Source organism: Thalassophryne amazonica, chromosome 2, assembly GCF_902500255.1.
Source record: "Thalassophryne amazonica chromosome 2, fThaAma1.1, whole genome shotgun sequence".
In the NCBI taxonomy this organism is placed as follows: domain Eukaryota; kingdom Metazoa; phylum Chordata; class Actinopteri; order Batrachoidiformes; family Batrachoididae; genus Thalassophryne; species Thalassophryne amazonica.
This window is the reverse complement of record NC_047104.1, coordinates 46,628,280-46,650,929: the sequence shown is the minus strand read 5'-3', so window position 1 is coordinate 46,650,929 and position 22,650 is coordinate 46,628,280. Positions and strand designations below refer to the sequence as shown.

The 22,650-nt window shown below is 42.9% G+C and overlaps 1 long non-coding RNA gene and 1 pseudogene across 1 annotated transcript; one reads left to right on the top strand and one right to left on the bottom strand.

The window, feature by feature from the left end:
- LOC117523949 overlaps nucleotides 1-22,650 on the bottom strand; it is a 133,249-nt pseudogene that overhangs the window by 24,468 nt on the left and 86,131 nt on the right.
- LOC117523951 lies at nucleotides 834-20,873 on the top strand. The gene is made up of 4 exons (XR_004564649.1): nucleotides 834-845; nucleotides 11,886-11,896; nucleotides 12,480-12,481; nucleotides 20,797-20,873. It is a non-coding gene; the product is annotated as an uncharacterized LOC117523951 (long non-coding RNA).

The window sequence follows — 22,650 nt, the reverse complement described above, 5'->3', positions numbered from 1 at the left end:
AGAGTGGAGACTTGCTCTGGTCTTCATCCCTCCAGGACAGAGGAGGTACTGCAAGAGTGGAAAACATCATAATGATGACCTCATGGCCAACACAGTGTGCAACCTCTCGTGTGGATGACACCAAGTCCAGCTTCCAACTCTTTTTACCAGAGTTCATTGAGGGAATTACACTGGAGATGACAAACATGAAGGGGAGGCATGTGTTTGCGGACACCTGGAGATGATTAGACCTGGTAGACCTCCAAGACTACATGGGTCCATTAATTCAAGTAGGAGTAGTATATCACTCAAACGGTGAGTCAAACAACTGTCAAATGCCACTCATGTGCATGAATTCACATGCACACAAGCACAAACGAACATGTGCGTGTGCGCGCACGCACACACACACACACACACACACAAACGAACATGTGCGTGTGCGCGCACGCACACACACACACACACAAAACACCATGTTGAGGAGTTTGGTCTCTGGTTTTCCATTTTTTACATTACATGTTTATTTTGGAATACATTTTCAGTGCCTATTTGTATTTTCACTGCAGTTATTCTTGGTAACCACGACACTGAGACACTGTTCACAGCTAAAAACACTGTTAAATAAAAACTTGGTGGTTATTAATGGTTTACATGTTAATTTAAGGGAAATTAAAACAGACTGATCAAACTGAACCAGGAATGCTAAAGTTGGGGGGGGGGTGAGGGGCGTGGACACGGCGGGGGTGAATATTATTTTACACTAAGAATACTTGAGACTTACTTTGTTTGTATAGCCTGTAACCTTATATATCTCAGTGAAAAATTTGATAATGGCAGTTATAGGCTATGTCTATTTGTTATGTGTTAATAGGTAGTGCATTCCAACATTTTCAATGTTAACATTCACTTTCAGTAATGGGACACTAAGGCTTCAGAAAAATATAGGATTATAGAACTGTGGGTCAGGTGGGGGGTTGCACATATAACCATGTTGGCCCGCAGACTCGTAGCGTGAAGCACATGAGACTGTGCTACCACCCTTGGATGGGACATAAGTCGATCACAGGTCACTACATCAGTGAAGGCTGGCCCCATTTACAGGTAGGTGGACTGAGACAATGCAGATGAAGTGTCTTGTCCAAGGACACAGACAGGCAACCTGAAGCACACACCTGAATCAAACCCCAAATGGTCAGTACAAAGCTGTGACCCCCGCATAAAAAACAGGTCAAATGATGAAAACCAGTGTTGCTTATTTTGAATCAGGAATCTGTTAAAGGCCAAAAATACAGGAGATCACTCCAAAAGGTGATAGTCTTTCATGGGGGGAGCTACAGAGTTATCCAAAAACATGTAGTAACATGCAAGCAACAAAAGGCTTTCATACCAAGCAGTCAATTCAAAATGGCAGGCCAAAAACAGGAACAATAGACATCAACAGAGGTCTGTAACAGGAAAGCAGTACCAAGACAATGGACATTAGAAAAATGTGGAAATGTACTTTTTAATGCAGCAAAGGTGACACGATGACAGTGGGTGACAGATGTGGAAATTAATGTGATTAAAACACATATGAGAGCGGAAAGTGCAAAAGGACAGCATAAGAGGGAGCCAAAGACCAGAGAGACAGAAGGAGCAGGAATGTTAACTCAGAGGCCATCAAATATTGAAACACAGGAATATTATATGCCAGATGCTATTTACAATGAGGGAGAATTAATCAGACAATACAGAGAACAACAACAACTCACAGAGAACAACACTAGAGAGAGAATAATGCAGAGATCATGCAAAATGCATAAATGACACAATGTTATTAAGATTCATGGCTGATTTGTTTTCTTTGAGAAAACCAGCTGGCTAGTCAGCTGGCTAATCAATCATGAGATTTATCACAAAATTTGTTGTTTACAATTGGCGCACCACTCATATGGTACGGCTATCAGTGACGTAACATATTGAAGACAGTGTGGGAACATATTACCTCTGTATTTGTGTCTCAGAAGTGACTTTTATTATGCACGTTTGGATGTTGAGAAAGTCAGCTAGTTTGAAAATGGCAGGCTCTGGCGCCAGACCGGACGGTGATACGACCTCAAATGTAAACAAACATGGCTGCTTTATTGATGAGTTGCTGTGCTTCTTGACCAACAAGCTGGATTTGTTGCCTACGGACTTGATTATACAGCTGTGCTTGGCAACATATGTTGATGAGGGCTTTGGGAGCTCCAAGAAAAAGCTGTTTGACCTGTGTGTGGATGAAAACACTTCATCTAGGAGAATCAGGGAAGGACCAAATAAAAAGGAACAAAACTTTGAAGATATCCTCAAATTACTCCGAGAGAAGGATTCAGACGTGCCAGTCTTCATGACAAGAGATCTGAGTAAGTTGCTGCCTGTCAACTCACCAAATTTGTACCACAAATAGATATTAGGTAATGGACAACTCCTCTGAATTTTGGAGGTGATCCGGATCCACACTGGCAGATGTCAAAAATCTCTGATTGCTCTTGTCTATTTGTCTGTCTGTCTGTCTGTCTGTTAGCAGGCTTTCACCAAAACTACTGCACAGATTTTCACCACAGATAGATATTAGGCCATGGAAGACTCCATAAAATTTTGGAGGTGATCCAGATCCAGGTTCTGGATCAAGTTTCACTTTATAGGCTTTGAAGGATTATGTCAAAACTACTTCACGGATTCTCACCAAATATTCACCATTGATACATATATGGCATGGAAGACTCCATAAAATTTTGGAGGTGATCCAGATCCGGTGTTGCAGACCGAACAGTCCCACTAAAAATCGGTCCCCCCCCCCGATGACGCGATTCATGCATTAACACCTTGTTTGTGTTTCAAACTGGACACCAGTCATCATCTATCTCAGTGACAGTTATCTGAAGCTTCTGTACAACAATCTTTTCCACATAAATTCAGCATTATTTCATCATAATAGGCAGTGGAAGGGATCAGAGCGCCGCGGCGACACGAGCTGCTAGCTGATGCGTTCACTGTGCGTCAGAAATTTCAAACCATCACGGAATTTTGCCTAGTTCCTGCTTAAAATGACCTCGTTTCTGCTTAAAACTGACTTTAGAATGATTTAAGAGATTTTACCTTTATCATCTGATGGTTAATAATCTCATTAATCCATTTGAATGCTTTGGGTGAAGAGACTCTCTCAGACGTGCTGCTGTGGTCTGAAATGATGCATGCGCAGATGCAAAAGGCGGACCGATTTTTAGGGGCGGACCGTTCAGTCTGCGACGCCAGATCAAGATTTCCCTTTATATACGTTTTGAAGGATTACGTCAAAACTACTTCACACATTCTCACCAAATTTGCACCACAGATAGATATTAGGGCATGGAAGACTCCACTGCATTTTGGAGGTGATCCGGATCTGGATTGGCGGATGTCAGAAATCTCTGATTGCGCTTGTTGTTGTTGTTATTATTATTATTATTATTATTATTATTATGCATTATCTGAAAAGTTAAAAAAAAAAAAAAACCTGGACACACCATGTTATTCGGGGTGCTCCCAAAATTAATAGGTTCTTCCTTGGTAATGTCTCAAATTTATGAAATGCACAATCCACAATGTTTTTAAAAAAAATGGTTCAACAGCAGGTGTCAGGTTTCGGCCCTGATCCGGGTTATGGTTTTATCCCCTCCACCTTTCTTTTACCCACCATCTGCCCCGGCCTTGAGTTATTAGTGTTTTATTTTTGTAAAGTGTTTATGTTCTGTTTAGTTTTGCTACTTTGTATCTTTATTACTTTTCATACTTTAGCCATGGTTCAGTTCCGTTCTTGTTTTGTTCAGCCAGTCTGTGTTTTCATTAATCATTAGCTTATCACTTGTTTATTTTGTTCTTCTCATTTGTGATATTATCAGTTATGCTATAGTATCGGGTTTTGTTTTCTGTTAATCACTTTTCTGTTTTACTTATAGCCACTGTGTTTTCTTAGTCTTAGTCATTTCCAGTTTAGTTTTGTCTTAGTGTTTATTTCCTTATTGCTGTCTTATCAGTTCCTATGTAGTTTTGCTTCAGTACTTATTTTCTGACGGTTCACATGTTATGCTCAGTTTGTTCCTTGTCATATTAGTATTGTATTCTGTGCTCGGTTTCTAACTTATCTTTATTCTCAGATTTCCCTCATCCTTTTTGATTGTGTTGTCACTCCATGCCCCTGCACCAGCTCTTGTGTCTTCATCTCTCACTGTGACTCTTTCTGCTATGTGTTTCCATTCACTCATGCTCTTTGCACCTGTTCACGTCTTTGTGTCTTACATCACTCCACTTTGTGTTTCTCCACCTCACTAGCTTGCACTATCTTTGTCCTCCGGCCACACCCCCTTTCTAGATTTCTCTCCTGCACCTGCACCTTGTTACCTAATCACCACCCAGTGTTGCCACAGTTACTTTGAAAAAGTAATCCAATTACTGATTACTCCTTGAAAAAGTAACGTACTTTACTGATTACTCAATTATAAAAGTAACTAAGTTAGATTACTAGTTACTTTTTAGTTACTTTCCCCAGCTGCCGACAACAACCCTCTGCCACCTCAACATGACAATGATACCTGTTTTGCCAAAACTCACTTTATAGTCACCCTTTCTTGACTTCAATGAAAATAAATACTTGTTTTATAAAAAGTAAAATAAAGACCTCTTTCTTGACCTCATATTTAACTGTTGACAGCACTGTGACAGTAAAACTTGCAATTTCTAACCTACATTGTTTATAAATGTAACTATTAAATTCTTTCTAACATTTCTCTAACATTTAAATTCTCTCTAAACATTTTACTTGTCGAAATTATTATTATTATTATTATTATTATTATAAGTACTATTAGTAGTTGTAGTAAAAAAAAAGGCTTCAAAACTGGACCTTTAATCTAGGGGTGTTGTGTGGGGGGGGGGCACCTCCCTGCCCCACACCCCCATTCCATCTGGATTCGCCCCTGCTTTGGCGTCTGAGCACAAAGAATGGATAACATTTATTTATGCAGAAAACATGACCAGATTTACAGGTAATAAAGTTTTATTGCGTTTTCACATCATGTGGTCCTCAGAAAGAGACTTTAGGTGCATTTGAGTGGAAAATAGTGTTAGTTGTTGACGCGTCGCAGAGGATCAGTTGTTTTTAGCGAGCAGAAACGGAGCGGCTCAGCTCAGAATTCTAAATAGAGGAAAAAAAGCATAGAAATGTCTTTGTAAAGCTCAGTGCAGGTGTGCTGTTGTCACCGCGCTTTAAGAGGTGACAAGTCGTAGCTACTGCAGAAAACCGCAGATGAAAACCTCACAGCTTGCTTAAAGTGGGCAGTTCAGTCGAACCCTGACCCCCTGCCCACGGACCAAGTTTAATGCTGCTATCGACCCACAATGCAAAAATAATAGTAATGCACAGTGACTTGGAGAAGTAACTTTAATTTGATTACTGATTTGGAAAGATTAATGTGTTAGATTACTCGTTACTAAAAAAAGTGGTTAGATTAGAGTAACACGTTACCGGCATCCCTGTCACCAAACTCCTTCCAGCCACCACTCCTTTGCTAGTTTGTTGTCTTTACACACTTACCAGCTCCTGAGTCTTGCCATGTACCTAGATCTTGCTTTGTATTTTTGACTGCGCCTTTTTGCCTCAGCCATGACATCTGTGTTTGCTCGTGCCTTTGGACCCTGCTTGATCATGACTCCGTTTTTGCCTAGCCCTGTCTGTACCGTTACTCTGCTGACTGACAACCTGTGCACCGTACCTTGGCCTGAATTAAAGATTAACTCTTTTACTCCAGTGCCTGGTTTGGGAGTCTGCAATGTGAGTCCACCCTATTCTGGTGCCAGGCATCCTCACAGCCTGTCAGTGGGTGGTACAGTGGCTTAGTGGTTCGCATTGTTGCCTCACAGCAAGAAGGTTGTGAGATCACATCCCACCTGGTCCTTTCTGTGTTGAGTTTGCATGTTCTCCCAGTGTCTGTGTGGGTTCCCTCTGGGTGCTCCAGTTTCCTCCCACTTCAAAATATGCAGGTTAGGTGAATCATGACTAAATTGATGGTAGGTATGTGAGTGACGGTGAATGTGTTTGTCTGTGAATGTGTGCCCCTGTGATACACTGGAGTCCTGTTCAGGGTGTACCCAGCCTCATGCCCTATGACCACTAGGACAGGCTATTGGTACTGAAAGTGAATGAATATTCAACAGTTCATTTGTTATCCTGCTAGAAGACAACCACAAACATTAAATTCTTAGGATTTAATAATTCCTCCAAACTTGTCAAAGTATTGATTCTTTCATAACTGCAAATCCAGAAAATGTGATTTTTTTTGCAGTCAGCTGTTTCTTTTAAAGCGATGTGATTGGAAACCATAAAACAGCCAATGTGTGTTCTGAGTTCGTGGACTGGATGTGAGACAGTGTGTAAAGTGTTTACCTACTTTCAGGTATGCACTGGCCCATCACGAACCTGAATCCTTCACAACATTTTCTCCTGTGGAAAAAAACAAATACAAAAATAAAGACGCATATTTTGTAGGTCTTCTGTTTTGTTTTTATTTCACATAAGCACAGTCAAATCAGAGCTTCAGCTCAAGAAGATCAGCAGCAAGGTTTGAAATCGCAGCTTCTTAGTTAGTACATGGTCATTCTGAGTTCAGCTCTGGTCTGGGCTGGGAAGCATGTGCCGTTGCCGTGCACACTACAAAACCGCCTTGGGTCTTGAATAGCGACCAGGCAGACGACCAATCAAACCTCACCTTTTGAAAGTTACAGGTGTGACCTCTTTGCCTTCTCTCGTGTCTGGGGACTTTAACGCTGAGGCACCATGCTGCATCATGTATCAGGTTTATAATTCATGGACATTTTGTAAGCACACAACAAAATCAATCAGAGTGTCACCTGTCCAATCAGCACACAAGGTGCACACCAACAGGGTGAGCAAGAAAAAGCTTTCAAAGAAGACATAATGCTGTAAGTTTGCTGTGACAGGTGGATTAACATACTGTATATATGAATATTGTACCCTTTAACACCTGTTATTCCACTGTGTGTAAAGTGTCAGCTGTACTATAACGTGAACCTCATCTGCGCACTTGGACCCTGTTACATTGGAGTACAAATAAAACAGATGCATGATTTGTGTGTGTGTGTGTGTGTGTGTGTGTGTGTGTGTGCGCTCCAATACTGTTCTGTTGTGCAACAAATACTCCATACAGCCTGTGCTCAAACCTCCACGATGCTTTTGTGTGAACAAGGAGTGGACCTGTGCACGGTGCTGTGCTGTGTGGCCTTGTGATGTGTGTCTCATGTGGCCGCAGTGAGTCTCCTACAAACACAGTGTGTTAGATCACACAGCCATGACATTCTTCTCCCGCTCCCCCGGCGCACAGCTAGTGCACACTGCTCTGCATGACGGCTTCCCACTCAGTTCAGTGAAACTGCTCTGCCCCAAACAGAAAACAATCTGCACTGAATTTTAATTTCAGCCTGTCATTTTAATTTGGCAGCAACGGGGACTATACAGCCACATTCACATTCAAACAGAAACTATTTATTGCAAGATGCATGAATGAAATAACAAAAGCCACATGTAAAATGAAAGAAAAAGATAGATATTCATCCTTACTCACTCACTCATCTTCAGCGCTTATCCGGGATTGGGTCGCGGGGTCCCGTGCCACATTGACCACCTCTGATTGGAGGATCCCGAGGCATTCCCAGGCCATTGTGGAGATATAATCTCTCCACCTAGCATTGGGTCTTCCCTGAGGTCTCCTCCCAGATGGATGTGCCTGGAACACCTCCCAGGAGGCATCCTTACCAGATGCCCGAAGCACCTCAGCTGGCTCTGTTCAACGTAAAGGGGCAGCGGCTCTAGTCCGAGCTTCCCACGGATGACCGAGCTTCTCACCCTATCTCTAAGGGAGACATCAGCCACCCTAAGGAAGCCCATTTCGGCTGCTTGTACCTGCAATCTAGTTCTTTTGGTCATGATCCAACCCTCATGACCATAAGTGAGAGTAGGAAGGAAGATTGACCAGTAGATCGAGAGCTTCGCCTTTTGGCTCAGCTCACTTTTTGTCACAACAGTACGACAGAACGAATGCAATACCACCCCTGCTGTGCTAATTCGCTGGGCAATCTCACGCTCCATTGTCCCCTCACACATGAACAATACACCGTTGTACTCCTTCACTTGGGGCAAGGCCGCATTCCCTACTTGGAGTAGGCAATCCATCGGTTTCCTTCTGAGAACTATGGCCTCAGATTTAGAGGTGCTGATCCTCATCCCAGCCGCTTCACACTCAGCTGCGAACCGATCCAGTGAGTATTGGAGGTCAGAGGCCAATGAAGCCAGTAGGAACACATCATCTGCAAAAAGCAGTGGTGAGACCCTGAGCCCACCAAACTGGAAACCGTCCTTCCCCGATACACCTCAATATCCTGTCCATGAATATCACAAACAGGATTGGTGACAAGGCACAGCCCTGGCGGAGGCCAACCCCCACCAGAAACGAGTCCGACTTTCCGCCGAGCACCCGAACACAGCTCTCGCTTTGTGAGTACAGAGATTGGATGGCCCTGAGAAAGGACCCCCTCACTCCATACTCCCACAGCATCTCCCACAGTATCTCCCGGGGTACCCAATAATACGCCTTCTCCAAGTCCACAAAACACATGTAGACTGGATGGGCATACGCCCAGGCACCCTCCAGGATCCTTGTCAGAGTGAAGAGCTGGTCGATTGTTTCACAAGCAGGACGTAACCTGCACTGTTCCTTTTCAATCAGAGATTTGACTATCAGCCGAACTCTCCTTTCCAGCACCTTGGAGTAGACTTTACCAGGGAGGAGTAGTGTGATGCCCCTGTAATTGGCACACACTCTCTGGTCCCCCTTAAAAATCCGGAGTCAGGTCGCGGGGGCAGCAGCTCAAGCAAAGCTGCCCAGACCTCCCGATCCACACACACCTCCCCCAGCTCCTCTGGGGGAACCCCGAGGCATTCCCAAGCCAGCCGAGAGATATAGTCCCTCCAGTGTATCCTGGGTCTTCCCCGGGGCCTCCTCCCAATGGGACTTGCCCGGAACACCTCTCCAGTGAGGCGTCCAGGGGGCATCCGGAAAAGATGCCCGAGCCACCTCAACTGACTCCTTTCGACCTGGAGGAGCAGCGGCTCGACTCCGAGCTCCTCCCGAGTGACCAAGCTCCTCACCCTATCTCTAAGGGAGCGCCCAGCCACCCTGCGGAGGAAACTCATCTCGGCCGCTTGTACTCGTGATCTCGTTCTTTTGGTCATGAGCCAAATCTCATGATCATAGGTGAGGATCGGAACGTAGATCGATCGGTAAATCGAGAGTTTTGCCCCCCTACTCAGCTCTCTCTTCACCATGATGGTCCGATACAGCGACCGCATCACTGCAGATGCTGCACCGATCCGTCTATTGATCTCACGCTCCAGCCGTCCCTCACTCGTGAACAAGACCCCGAGATACTTAAACTCCTCCACTTGAGGCAAGGACACTCCACCGACCTGAAGAGGGCAAAGCACCTTTTTCCGGTCAAGAACCATGGCCTCGGATTTGGAGGTGCCGATTTTCATCCCGGACGCTTCACACTCGGCTGCAAACCGCCCCAGTGCACGCTGAAGTGCACGTCCCATCCAACATAATCCCTCCACACCCTTCAGCATTTCTGGATGGACCTCATCAACCACTGCGGAGTTGTTTGACTACCTCAGTGACTTCCACCAGGGAAACTGATGAAAATCCTCCATCAGCTTCCAGCTCTGCCCCTACTATAGAGGGCCCTCCAGTCTGATGCAGGAGTTCCTCAAAGTGTTCCTTCCAGCAATGGATTACATCCTCAGTTGAGGTCAACAGAGTCCCATCCTTATTGTAGACAGCTTGGATGGTTCCCCGTTTTCCCCTCCTGAGGTGTGTCAAGGTCTGCCAGAAGCACCTTGGTGCCAACCAAAAGTCCTTCTCCAGGATTGCTCCGAACTCCTCTCACATCCACTGTTTTGCCTCCCCCACAGCACAGGCTGCTGCATTTCAGGCCTGTTGGCACCTAGCAACTCCCTACGGAGTCCTCCGAGATAACATATCTCGGAAGGACTCCTGTCAGTGTTAAACACTGACAGGAGTCCTTCACCTTCAGTTAACAGTTACACACTGTCAGTGTGTAACAGTGTTGACACAGTGTGTAACACTACGTCAACACTGTAACATTGTGTACTACCCCTATTTCACAGGACACCGTTCTATCATGATCCACCAGTGTCCACCACATTATTTGAGGGATGCCGCCCCTTGAGGCACCTAAGACCTACAGGCCACAGCTCCCTGCTGCAGCTTCAGCAATGGAATCTTTGAACATTGCCTATTCTGGTTCAATGCCACCAATCTCCACAGGGATGCTAGAAAAGCTCCACTGGAGGTGTGAGTTGAAGATCTGTCAGACAGTGGCCTCCTCCAGACATTCCCAGTTCACCTGCACTATCTGTTTGAGCTTCCCAGGTCTGTCCAAAGTCTTCCCCCACCTTACGATCCAACTCACCACCAGATGGTGATCAGTTGACAGTTCTGCTCCTCTCTTCACCTGTGTCCAGAACATGTGGCCTCAGATCCAATGATATGATCACAAAATCAATCATTGATCTTCAGCCTAGTGTGCTCTGGTACCATGTACATTTATGAGCATCCTTATGTTCGAACATGGTGTTCTTTATGGACAGTCCGTGATGAGCACAGAAGTCCAATAACAAACGACCATTCGGGTTTAGATGGGGGGAGGTCGTTCCTCCCAATTACGCCTCTCCAGGTGTCTCTGTCATTGGCCGTGTGCTTTGAAATCCCCCAGCAGAACAATGGAGTCCCCTACTGGGGCCACATATCGGACTCCATTCAGGCACATATTAGTCCTTAACTGTATAAATTCCATCTCATTCACTTGGGTGGATTGCTTCATGATTTTTTTTTTTACATTAAAAAAATTCTGATGGGTTATAGCAGTCTATGATGTCACTATTACCACAGATTACTCACTATAGCATGCTCCAATTGGGTATTCAATTCATTTATTAGCCATGAAGGTAAACAATCAGGTGCCAGAAATCAGCATTGCAGTGGTGGGCACAGTTCTGCTAATCTACTAACCGCTAATTAGCAAAGCTAACTTTTTTGTTAGTGGATTAGCTTTTCATAAAGACAGAAGCTCTGGCTCATTGTTCAAACTGGACTTGCGCTGCAGAAATGGTTGATTACAGAGCCGTTGCAGGGTCTGTAATCAACGTAGAGGAATGATCATTTCCCCGACAAACACCCTCAAAAACAACGGCTGCTCTGAAGGACCGATAAGGGAATTGTTGAGCATTAAGGCTATTGATGTCGGTGGACCGAATCATTTATTAACAATACTTGAAAAGAACCAGTTCTCGATACCCAACCCTAGCTACAACTGATCAGGTAGGCCCCCTACCCTGGCAGTGTTTTGATTGCTGACTCTGTAGCGGCTGTACCGACCATTTATGAAATGAATCTTGTCAATTTACATAAACATAAGTGTTTTGTTTGGACGCAATAACAGATTTATCACGTGATTCGTTGTGTCAGAGCTTAACAAAAGGATAAGGAAGGCTGAAACCAACCTCCAGTGCTTCACCCTCTTCCTGCTCCCAGCCGAAGTGTGTCCAAGGACACTTGGCTTTTGTTTGCTAATCTTTTTGTAGTCTTTTTTGTAAATGTTGTAATTATTTGTTTTTGAAAAGCAGTCCAACACTTTTTGTTAGTAGGGGTGAGAAGCCACGTTATTTTGATAGTTTTCTCTTGTTTTTGCTTAGGAGCTTAGGTAAGACCACTGTTGTTTGGTTGTTTTATTTGAGCACTAAGTAAGAACAGGGTTTTTGGTAGTTTGTTTTGTTTGTCATTTTGGCCTTTTTCTCATGTTGAAGTTTTATTTAAGAATAATAAATCTTCTATATTTTGGACTGTAGATTTTGGAGTCTGGTCATCCTTGGGAGTGGGGGAGTCACTTTTATGTTATGTCTTGGTTCACCCCCAGACCCGGTCATAACATAAATTGGGGGCTTGTCCAATCCACCAAGGGATTTTTATTATTATTATTATTTTGGGGGGTTTTCTTTTTTCCGTTGGGTAGTCGTCAGTTGGTAAGTTTTTCCTCACCTTTTCTTAGTTGATATCTGTTGTGGACTATGGAATTTGATTTGAATAGCTTTGTCAAACATCCCACTCAGCAGCAGCTGCACAGGTGCAGGAAGGTGGATCTGTTGTTGATTGCCAACCTGTTTAATGTGCAGGTGCCCTTAAGTGCTAAAAAGGCGGAACTGTGAGACATCTTGGAGGAGGAGCTGGGAACACAGGGTTTGTTGGTGGACTTGCCTCCATTGGAGGGCATGGTGGAAACTTGCGTGAAGCTCCATGAGGCAGTATCTCCCAACAAGCCATGCCCTGCAGATCCTGCCCTTAAGCCAGGAGTGTCGGTGGAAGAGCTTCAGCTGACACTCTGTATTAAAGAGGTGGAGTTGAAAAGTCAGGAGGTGAAGGTGAAAGGTCAAGGGTTGGAGGTGAGAAATTGGGAGTTGGAGGTACAGGCAATGCACCTTCAGGTAAGAGCCTTGGAACTGTCACTCCCAGTTCACCGGTTGATCCACAAACCCCGTACTCCTCCCATGGGAATTTTGATGTGAGTCGGCACATTGTGCTAGTGCCTCCATTCAGGGAGTCGGAGGTGGACTCATATTTTAGCACTTTTGAGTGTGTAGCGGCCAAGCTGAACTGGCCAAAGGATGTGTGGTCTTTGCTCCTGCAATGTAAATTGGTGGGAAAAGCTCAGGAGGTGTGTGCTACCCTTCCAGTAGATCAAAGTCTAAATCATGACATTGTTAAGTCCACGGTGCTGCGTGCCTTTGTTGGTACCTGAGGCATACAAACAGAAATTTAGAAATTGTGGGAAAAATGTTAACCAAACCTATGTGGAGTTTGCACGTGAGAAAAGCGTGCTGTTTGATAAGTGGTGCCAGGCCAGCAAAGTACAGGATTTTGTACAGCTCTGGGAGCTCATTTTATTGGAGGAATTTAAGAAGTGTCTGCCTGAGTGTATAGTTATATATTTAAGTGAGCACAAACCTATGTAACACTATATCAACAATGTAACAGTGTGTAGCACTATGTACGACCATGTACCACTATGTAACAATGTAACACTTTAGAACAGTGTGCAACACTATGTACGACCATGTACCACTATGTACCACTATGTAACAATGTAACACTTTAGAACAGTGTGCAACACTATGTACGACCATGTAACACCACGTAATACCTTGTAACACGATGCAACAACATGTAAATATGTAACACTAATACTTTTTAACACTACAAAACAGTACGTAGCACTCTGTAACAGGAAGTAAGACCCTATAACGCTGTAGCACAGTGCAACACTTTGTAACACTATGTATCACTTCTCACCTGTGACTCTGGCTAAAGGGGGACTGCAATATTTTTTGTGGCTTGTTGTTTTCATGTGTAAAAAAGGTAAATTTGTAGTTATTAAAATACTTCTCATCTTGTGAAGCAATTCAGTAGCTTGTGTTAAAGTGATTACGATTTCTTCTCTTCTATACTTACAGTAAAAATAAAACGTAGATGAATGTGACTTTTAATCTTCACTTAAACTATAAAACACAATAAACCACTCAACCTGCATCTTTTCTGTCTTTTTCATTCTTGTTTAGAGGGGTAGACTGCTAACAGTTTAGTGGAAGTCTCTGGGTTTCGGGAAATACAACATTTTGCAATTAACATTGGGTAACTCTTTTTACCCAAACTGACGTATGGCCTTTACGCTTGTTAACCATCCCACAACAACCCGCCACATATTGCAAAGGTTACAGCTGGAAAAAATGAAAGGAAATGGCTCAGAGAGTGGAACGGCACAGCCATGCCGCAAGTATCACAGATGCAAACTGACGCTTGAAGAAAAAGTACACTCAAGCGCATGACTCCTATTTTGTAAACCGCACGATATTAACAGAGGGGATTTTACACACTGCTTTATTCACGGCCCCCTCAATACTACAAGTTTCTTTTATTCTCCTCCGCCCTCCGTGCAGGGTAACCCTCAATCACTGTAAGGGCCGCCTCCTTCTCCTGAATGAAACGGTGAGGCGGGTTAGAGGTGATGAGATCCAGATGAGGGTATCTTAATCTGTGGCGTGTAGCCGAGCGTGTTGAGAGGGATGGATCAGTTCAATCACCCATTCAATCAATCAACCAATCAGTAAGGCAAAGACTGCAACCATCAATGAGCAAATGACAAATTTATGTCAATTCCAAGTTCTACAAGGTGGAGCAATGCGGGTTCCATCCTGGTTGTGGAACGGTGGACCAGCTCTTTACCCTGACAAGGATATTAGAAGGGTCTTGGGGGAATGATCAACCACTCTACATGTGTTTTGTGGATGTGGAAAAGACGTACGACTGGGTCCCTCGAGGTGCTTCTGTGGGGAGAGCATGGGGTACCAGAACCGCGTGAAGTGGTATAGAGGAGGATTTTCTTAAAAAGAAGACCTGAAAGTTATTTGCTAGAAGGTACATCTGAGATGCAAGCCTAGATTTCAGTGGCAGCTGGCCCATAGGGGGCGCTTGGGCACTGCCCTCCCAGATGTGGAGGGAAAAATTCTAAAATATATATTTTTTAAAAAGTATTATTAATGTCAGTTTTACTTAATAGTATGTGCGTACATGTAATCTGAATTATTAAAACAACGTTTTCACCAGCTGATTCTCATTCAACAGTGCATTTCCACAGACTGAAGCACAGAATGTATAATTTCTCTTCTTGCGCGATCACTCATCAGCCCTCTGAAGTGCAGAGAAATGACCAATTGTGTATGTTGTTAAGAAAAAATAATAAGTATTTGGCCAATCAGCATCGCCAAATTTAATATCTCAGGGGCGACAGAATTTTTGCCCCTGGACCAATTGTGTGTGTTGCTAAGGAAATATTTGGCCAATCAGCATCGCCAAATTTAGTGGCTTGGGTCACCCGTGGATTTATCAAAGTGCTGCTGTTTTTGGCAGAATCAAAACCCTCACGTTTGGGTTATATTTATTTTTGTTTTGCTGGAGTAAGTTGAAGAACTTTGGGACTTTACGATTGCTGCTCCTCCTGGTCGTTATTGTCCTCTGTGGTTTTCAGCTCCGGCTTCACCTTCGGATCCCACTTCAGCTCAGGTGAGCTCACGAGCTGTTAGGATTTACTCCCGAATGTTGCTCCTGGTGTGGAAATGAGGATGAAAATTTAAGATAAAATTTAAGATAAAATGAATGAGTGATTATGTTTTGACTGGGCCTAGGGGTGAGCCAATTATTTGTTCTTGTAAAGCAGTCCAACACATTTTGTTAGTAGGGGTGAGAAGCCACCTTGTTTTGATAGTTTTCTCTTGTTTTTGCTTTGGACCTTAGGTAAGACCACTGTTTGGTTGTTTTATCTGAGCACTAGGTAAGAACAGGGTTTTTGGTAGTTTGTTATTTTGGCCTTCTCTCAGCCTTCTCTCTCAAGTTTTACTTAAGAATAATAAATTTGTTGTATTTTTGGACTGCTGACCTGGAAGTCTGGTCATCTTTGGGAGTGGGGGAGTCACTTTTATGTTATGTCCTGGTTCACCCCGAGGCCGGGTCATAACATAAATTGGGCCATTCTTTGCAAGAATAAATAGTTACAAAATTTACAAAAAAAAAAGAAAAAGATTAACAGAAGAAAAACAAGCTCAAGTCGAACTGTTTATTTTAAAACAATTGTCAACCTATGTCCAACTGTTTTATTTTTGCCTCTCTCTCTCTCACACACACACACACACACCACCTCTTTCTCTCTCCCCCTCTCTTTTTTGGAAGGTGGTGTGAACATTGTCGTATGTACATAATGTTCTTTTGTCAATTGAGGAATTTTTCCACATTTTGAAAGAGTCTAATTTTGGTGATATTTTCTATTCTGTTAAGGTCGGTGTCATTGTGAAACCCAGGATCTGTTTGGCTGAAGATAACGGCAGTGCAGTACAGTTTGGTGTACTGTGATGATGATGGAGGAACTGATATCAACTCTCTTCTGTCGAGGTAAGGTGAAATTAAATGGTCTATTTTGTTATAATTGCTGTACAGTAATTTCTATAAAATGTCATGCCTATTTGTTTTTTTTGTGTGTGTGCTTTTTGTGCATGAAATGCTGTTTAAAAAAAGTAAAGACACAGTGTTCTTTTTGGGGCCTGGAACATTTTAATCCATTTTACATTGTTTCTTATGCGAAAATTGGTTTTGGTTTAAGTACACCATTTAGGAACAAATTAAGTTCTAAAACTGAGGTTCCACTGCAGTTTTAAAACTGATTACACTCTGTGCTGTTTCTCACTATAAACATCTAAAACAGATGTAAAAAAGAAAAAGAAAAAACTGGATGACAAACAGCAACAACTTGTACCATTTAAAGGTTTTGATAGTTAAATTGAGACATTTCACTGAAAACAGTAACAGTTTTTATCGACTTTTAGAATGAAAACAAATTAGATGTTTTCAAGTACATCAACAGTCAAAAGGTACGTAGGATCTCTCAACAAGCCGGGGTAACAAGAACCAGGTAAAGCTTCACAGCACTTCAAAGTAGCTTTTAATCAATCAAATGACCACAAACAGCACCCCTGGGGGTCAAAGTCCGGCATTCATGGCTGGTAATCCAGCTACTGTGAGAGCCAACTGATCTGTTTGAACCACAAACATCATCAGGCACCTTATCAGTCAGAGTGTGGCAGCCTGAACACTCCCGTGGGTGCTCTGACAAGACAGAAAGAATGAGTGTTGAGTGTGTGGAGACGTAGCTGAGGGTCGAGGAGATGACCTGTGTGGTTTTGTTTGGGAATGTGAAAGTATTTTGTCCGACAGGCAGCAGGCCCAGTTGACGCGCCGCTCCCTTTTAAACAGCCCATTATGCTCTGTGGAATCTGACCTGTGCTCTGTGTGGGAATGTTTGTCTACAAGGTCACCTTAACTGTGTCACTGTGAGCGTGTTTATATCATTATACATATTATTATCTAATGAGGGAGCAGTGCACGTCGGCATGAAAATGGTGAAAATATTTGCTGTTAACCATAGATTAATTAAAACTATTAGTGGAGCTGTTTGATCAGGAAACAGTCGGTTAGTAATGATGGTAGAAAACAGTACATGGACTCAATTTTAAAAGCACTGCTTCCACCTGATGCAAATCCTCAAAGTGCTTTACAATGATGGCTCACATTTGTTTCATTCTCACACACACCAGTGTCAAGGCACTGACATGCAAGGTGCAAATGCACATCTCAGAGATGCTCAAAGACACCTGAACATATGACCCACATGACATAAGCCTGCTTCTCCAACATTTAGGCCACTGCTTCCTGAAAACATGCCAGAATTCCAAAGAAAATTCCATATGCCGGTGCAATACATCAGTGACTCCTCCACACTGCAACCACCACGGCACAAATCCAGACCCTCACCACCACCTGAAAGTAGCCATCTATCCCCCACAGCTAGGTCGAATGTGGGTGTCCTCTTGGTTTTTTCCAGTTGCCAGGGTCCTCAACACTAAGGCGCCTGCATGCTGGACCAAAGGTAAGCCGGGTTAGGTCTGGGAGCACAGGGTTGTTCCATTCATTACCATATCTACCACACCACGAAACCACCAGAAACACAAACACAGTGCATCCCCGCCACATGAAAGTGGCTATCTACCACAACTAGGTGAAATGGTGGGCCTGCTCTTCTAGTAGTTAGGGTCCTTAACACTGAGGCAACTGCATAGTCGATAAAGCCCAGAGGAATGCACGACATAGCTAAAATATCATACTTTTCCCCAACAAAGCAGTCCTCATCTGATTGCTCCTATGTAATCATCTGCTTGATACAAAGCCATTTAGTCGTATCCAAGAATCCTCCAAAAAGACCTAGTACCGACACCATCCACTTATTGCCTTAGGTCACTGGCTAGCAAGCAAGTCTCAAAAATATACAGCAAAACCAGGAGGACCAGCATCCTAAAGGCTTGAACCTTCGGAGCGTGCCGCGGCCTCAACTCAACCCTAAATTCTGGGTCTTTTAGTGAAGCTTAGGGCTAATGACCAGTGATCACCTTAGTATTTCCTGTTTCTTGTTTATTGCTGACAAATTATACTGTATTTCTCGTCTTTCTGATGCCCGATTCTGTTTTTTCTCTCTGTTTAAGGTGCAGCTCTATCCAGAGATGGGTGTGGTATTTTTGCTGGAGACCTTCCTGTCCTGTGCACCAACAGCATTTCCTGTATGTTTGTTTTGTGAATTATTTCTGTAATTTATGTTTGTAGCATGGCTCAAGCAGAGGGTCACCCCTTTGAGTCTGGTCTGCTTGAGGTTTCTTCCTCAGAGGGAGTTTTTCCTTACCACTGCTGTTCTGGGGAATTAGTAAGGTTAGACCTTACTTGTGTGAAGCACCTTGAGGCAACTCTGTTGTGATTTGGTGCTATATAAATGAAAATGAACTGAAAATTGAAATTGAAAACCTACTACTTCATGTCCAAAAAAAAAATAAAAAATAGAATAATGGCGTAGAATGAATTCATCATGTGCTATGTGAGTGGCGTAAACGTGGCCAGTTAAGCATGCTGGAGTGCACAAACAGAATGTTTTGAGTGCTCTGGGATCGGCCAGAGAATGTGAGACACTGAGGATGAAGGCATTCCATTTTGAATGCCAACTTTCAGGGGATGGGGGATAGGACTCTATGGTATCCCCAGAATTGATTGTGCGCATGTCTGTGTGCATTTGCAACATGTATGTGTGGGGCCTGGGACACCATCCAGGACTAAGCACAGCTCTTTAATGTCAGTCAGAGTTTATTAGTGAAAGTAATCCATGATGCTGGCATGCTCTCTCAATACTTCACTCCTTTTCTGCGTCCTCTCTCTGCACTGGGATTTTAAATGTCATATCTGCCTCTGGTTTCACAAAGCACTCCAACACTATTTGTTGACATAATGTCTGTCTCACTTTCTCGCCCATCTGCAGATGGACATATTCCTGGCCTTATGTTGCCTTTTGCCAGTAAATATGATGAGTTGTCGGTTGTTTCAGTCATTGTTTCATCAGAGGAGTATTGCTGTGTCCTCACGTATTTAACCCAGGATTGCTCAAAGCACCATAGAGAAAATTTGTTATTCAGATCTAACCTGACAAAATGTCTCAACAGCAGTATCAAATGCACAAATGCCATAAACAGATGAAATTCACTATCTGACACCCAGATCTATTTTTCTGTACCAAACATTCTTGATAGGTGGACCTAAAAGCTTTGTATTTCATCTTGGAATTTTCACTGCAAAAGCTGTAAGTGCACATAAGAGACATAACTGCACAGCAGGGGTTCCTCTTTTGCATGTCGGTGACATATTTTTGTGATCCATCTCTCCATGACTGAGTCCTGTTGGGTCTAATGGGAACTGTTGAGATGTGGACCATGTCTGTTAGGAGATCAGTGTATTGTTGAAAATGGGGAATGCAGCATCAACACAAAAACAAGCTCACCAACTGTAGTCCACGACACCGGGACTCTGCTCTTCACCTCTTCGTTGTGTTTTGAGTATCGGACATTGTAATCACCGGACTCTATATTTGTATATGGTTGCTTGCATTGGTGGGCACAGCCAACGTTCTAAAAGTTAACTTTTATAACATTAAACCGAAAAAAAAAAAAAATAGCGGACGTTACCGCTAACTGCTTACTTTTAGTATTGACTCGGTACACTGTCGGCTACTGATAAGCCAGTTTCAGGTTTAAGCACCGCAGGGGTTGCTGGGTAAATTCAAAGGCGATTACAAGCACAAAACGAACACATTAAAAATATATAAATAAAAAATAAAATCCCAAACACGGTCATCGTCTTTATAAAAACGTAGTAAATCATAGTATTAATAGTCAGTATATCTCTGTATTTACATTTATAAATACAGGAATGTGTTGCATTCAATGCAAGTGGTAAAATCTACACCTCATCTATCGTGTTGAGCTTCCCCATAGAACAAAACCCATGTAAGTTTTGTCGTTACATAAAAATACAGCAATAAATGTCTTTTCACTTTAAAAAAAAAAAACAGACACACTAACTGTTGATTTACGCAATGGGAACTCATCTCGACAGAACACCAGTGCTCCTGATCGCTTCCCTTGTCTTTTATTATGAAATAATGCTGAATTTATGTGGAAATGATTGTTGTACAAAAGCTTCAGATATCTGTCGCTGAGACAGATGATAACTGGAGTGCAGTTTTAAGCAGAAACGAAGAGACAATCTGAATTGCTGCTGATGCTCCGAAATGACACGTGCAGTGAAGACAGGGTGAGTGCTCAGATGGTGGAGGACTGAGCTCCTCACAGCTGCCTGACTGCTGCAGACACACAGACAGGAACTAACATGTATGACTTTAGGGTTTACAAACATTTTGACTGTTAAACTTTGCTCACTTTACCAGCAAAAAAAATGTTAGCGGACTGAAAGTTAGCGGAAATAAATTTAGTCGAAGCTGAATGGTCTACTGATGGTTTTCAAAGTTAGCTGAAAAGCTAATTTGCTAGCAGAAACGTTAGCTTCACTAATTAGTGGTTAGCGGATTAGCGGAACTGCAACCACTGGTTGCTTGGCTGCAACATTTCTATGTCTGCGTATTTCATCATTTGTTGTGTGTGTGTTTTAATTATTTCACAATTTTATTGTTGCTCAGATGACCAAAGCAGATAGTCACTGCACTGAGTCTGATCTGGTTGAGGTTTCTTCCTTTAATCAATAAAAGCCCGAGGGTATTTTTCATCACCACTGTTGCCAATGTGCTTGCTTAGAGGCTGGGTGTCAGGGTTTGGATTTTTGCGCCATGTTTAATCTGTTCTGCTTTGTTTAGATATTTAGTTTTATGGATTTAGTTAGCTAGTTATCTTGCTGGTCTTTTTCCTGCTTGGGTTTTCTCTGTCCCTATCTCTCTTGTCTTCCTCCTGGTGCTTGGTGGTGGGTGTTTCACTCTGTCTGGCCACACCCTTGTTCTGGTGCTTTCCACGCACACCTATTCCTAAGTTGCAGGTCATCACCTGGGGGTATATAAGGCTCACTGGTTGCACTAGATTGCACTGGTTGCCAGATTGATGTGCCTTGTACCTCTTTCCAGCTCTGTTCATGTGTTCTTCTAGTCCTGCTTGCCTCGTTGTGCTTTTGATCACCTGCCTTTTTACCTGACTCCGCCTCTGCCTGATCATTTTTGTACTGCTGCTTGTTTTGGACTGTCTTCACATGTACAGACCTCTGCTAAGTACCTCACTAAACCATTTTGAACCACAGAGCTGTTTGTCTGAGTCTTGCATTTGTATCCAACCACTCCTGACCATCGAGCCTGATACTGGGTAAGGTTTAAAATGTTTTCATGTAGAGTGGTTTGGGGTGACTTATGTTGTGATTTGGTTCTGTATAAATGAAATGTACTGATTTATACTGAAATTAATATTCTTAAATCACAATTTACCTCACTGCAGGAAAAGCTATGTACTTCTCTGACATCTGTCCATATGCCCAATATGATCCAATTAACAATAAACCCATGAAAGCCAAGCATGGTGACAAAAACAACACTGACTTTTCATTAACTTACAGCTTGTGTTGTATTGTGTCTTGTGATGGAAACCAGGACAACCTGACAGAAGATGGGCAACCAGAATAAGACACTTATTGACACAGAAAAAGAAACTAGAATTGATGGAGTGCAGACCCAGAGAGAAGGGCCATATGCACCTAAGGTGGGAACCATGGCTGACCATTCACAATGACTAAGAATCCACTGGCAGCTGAATGTTAAAGTATCACTAGAAGGACAAAATCAAGAGGCTCCAAGAGAAGTATAGCAGCAAGTGGAGTAAAAGCTGCTTCAGATACAGCAGAATATGTCTAGGGAGCCATGACAGTAGAAATCTAATTTAATTCCCTGAGCTGCAGGTAAAAATAGTGGATAGACAAGAAGTCAACCCCACTTCTACAAAGTCCCAGCAGAAGAGATAATTGTAGAGCTTAACACAGCTATGTTCACTATTACCAACATTTCCTCAACAAATGATATCACATAAGACACAAGCTGGGTTTCCTTCACAGATTTGCACAAAAGTTAAGGAATGTTTTCAGGATGTTGACCAAAAAAAAAAAGAAAAAAAAAAAGTGAATGACAACATTTCTGTTGAGTAATGGAATGCAACTGCTGGATTTTGTCCTCTCACGATAACTGCCATTCAAGTGAGCGTTCCACTAGAACTGTAATTCCTGTAGTAATGGTGATGGCTGGGAAAGTCCCTCTAAATATTTCCATTTCATTATTTTTTCTGACTTCAATATTGCTGTAACATCACAAGCTCTCTGTCTCTTCCTGTCAACACGCAAATGTGCTTCCACTGCAGTTTTCTGAAAAAAAAAGGCTTTTTGAAGCACCTGATAAACCACCATACAAGAGCGTTCAAATGTTTTTGTTTGTGATATCAGAGGTTCTTTCCTCAAAATGCACATGTTTTCATGAAGCGTACTTTCAATTCATTGCTTCAAATTACAC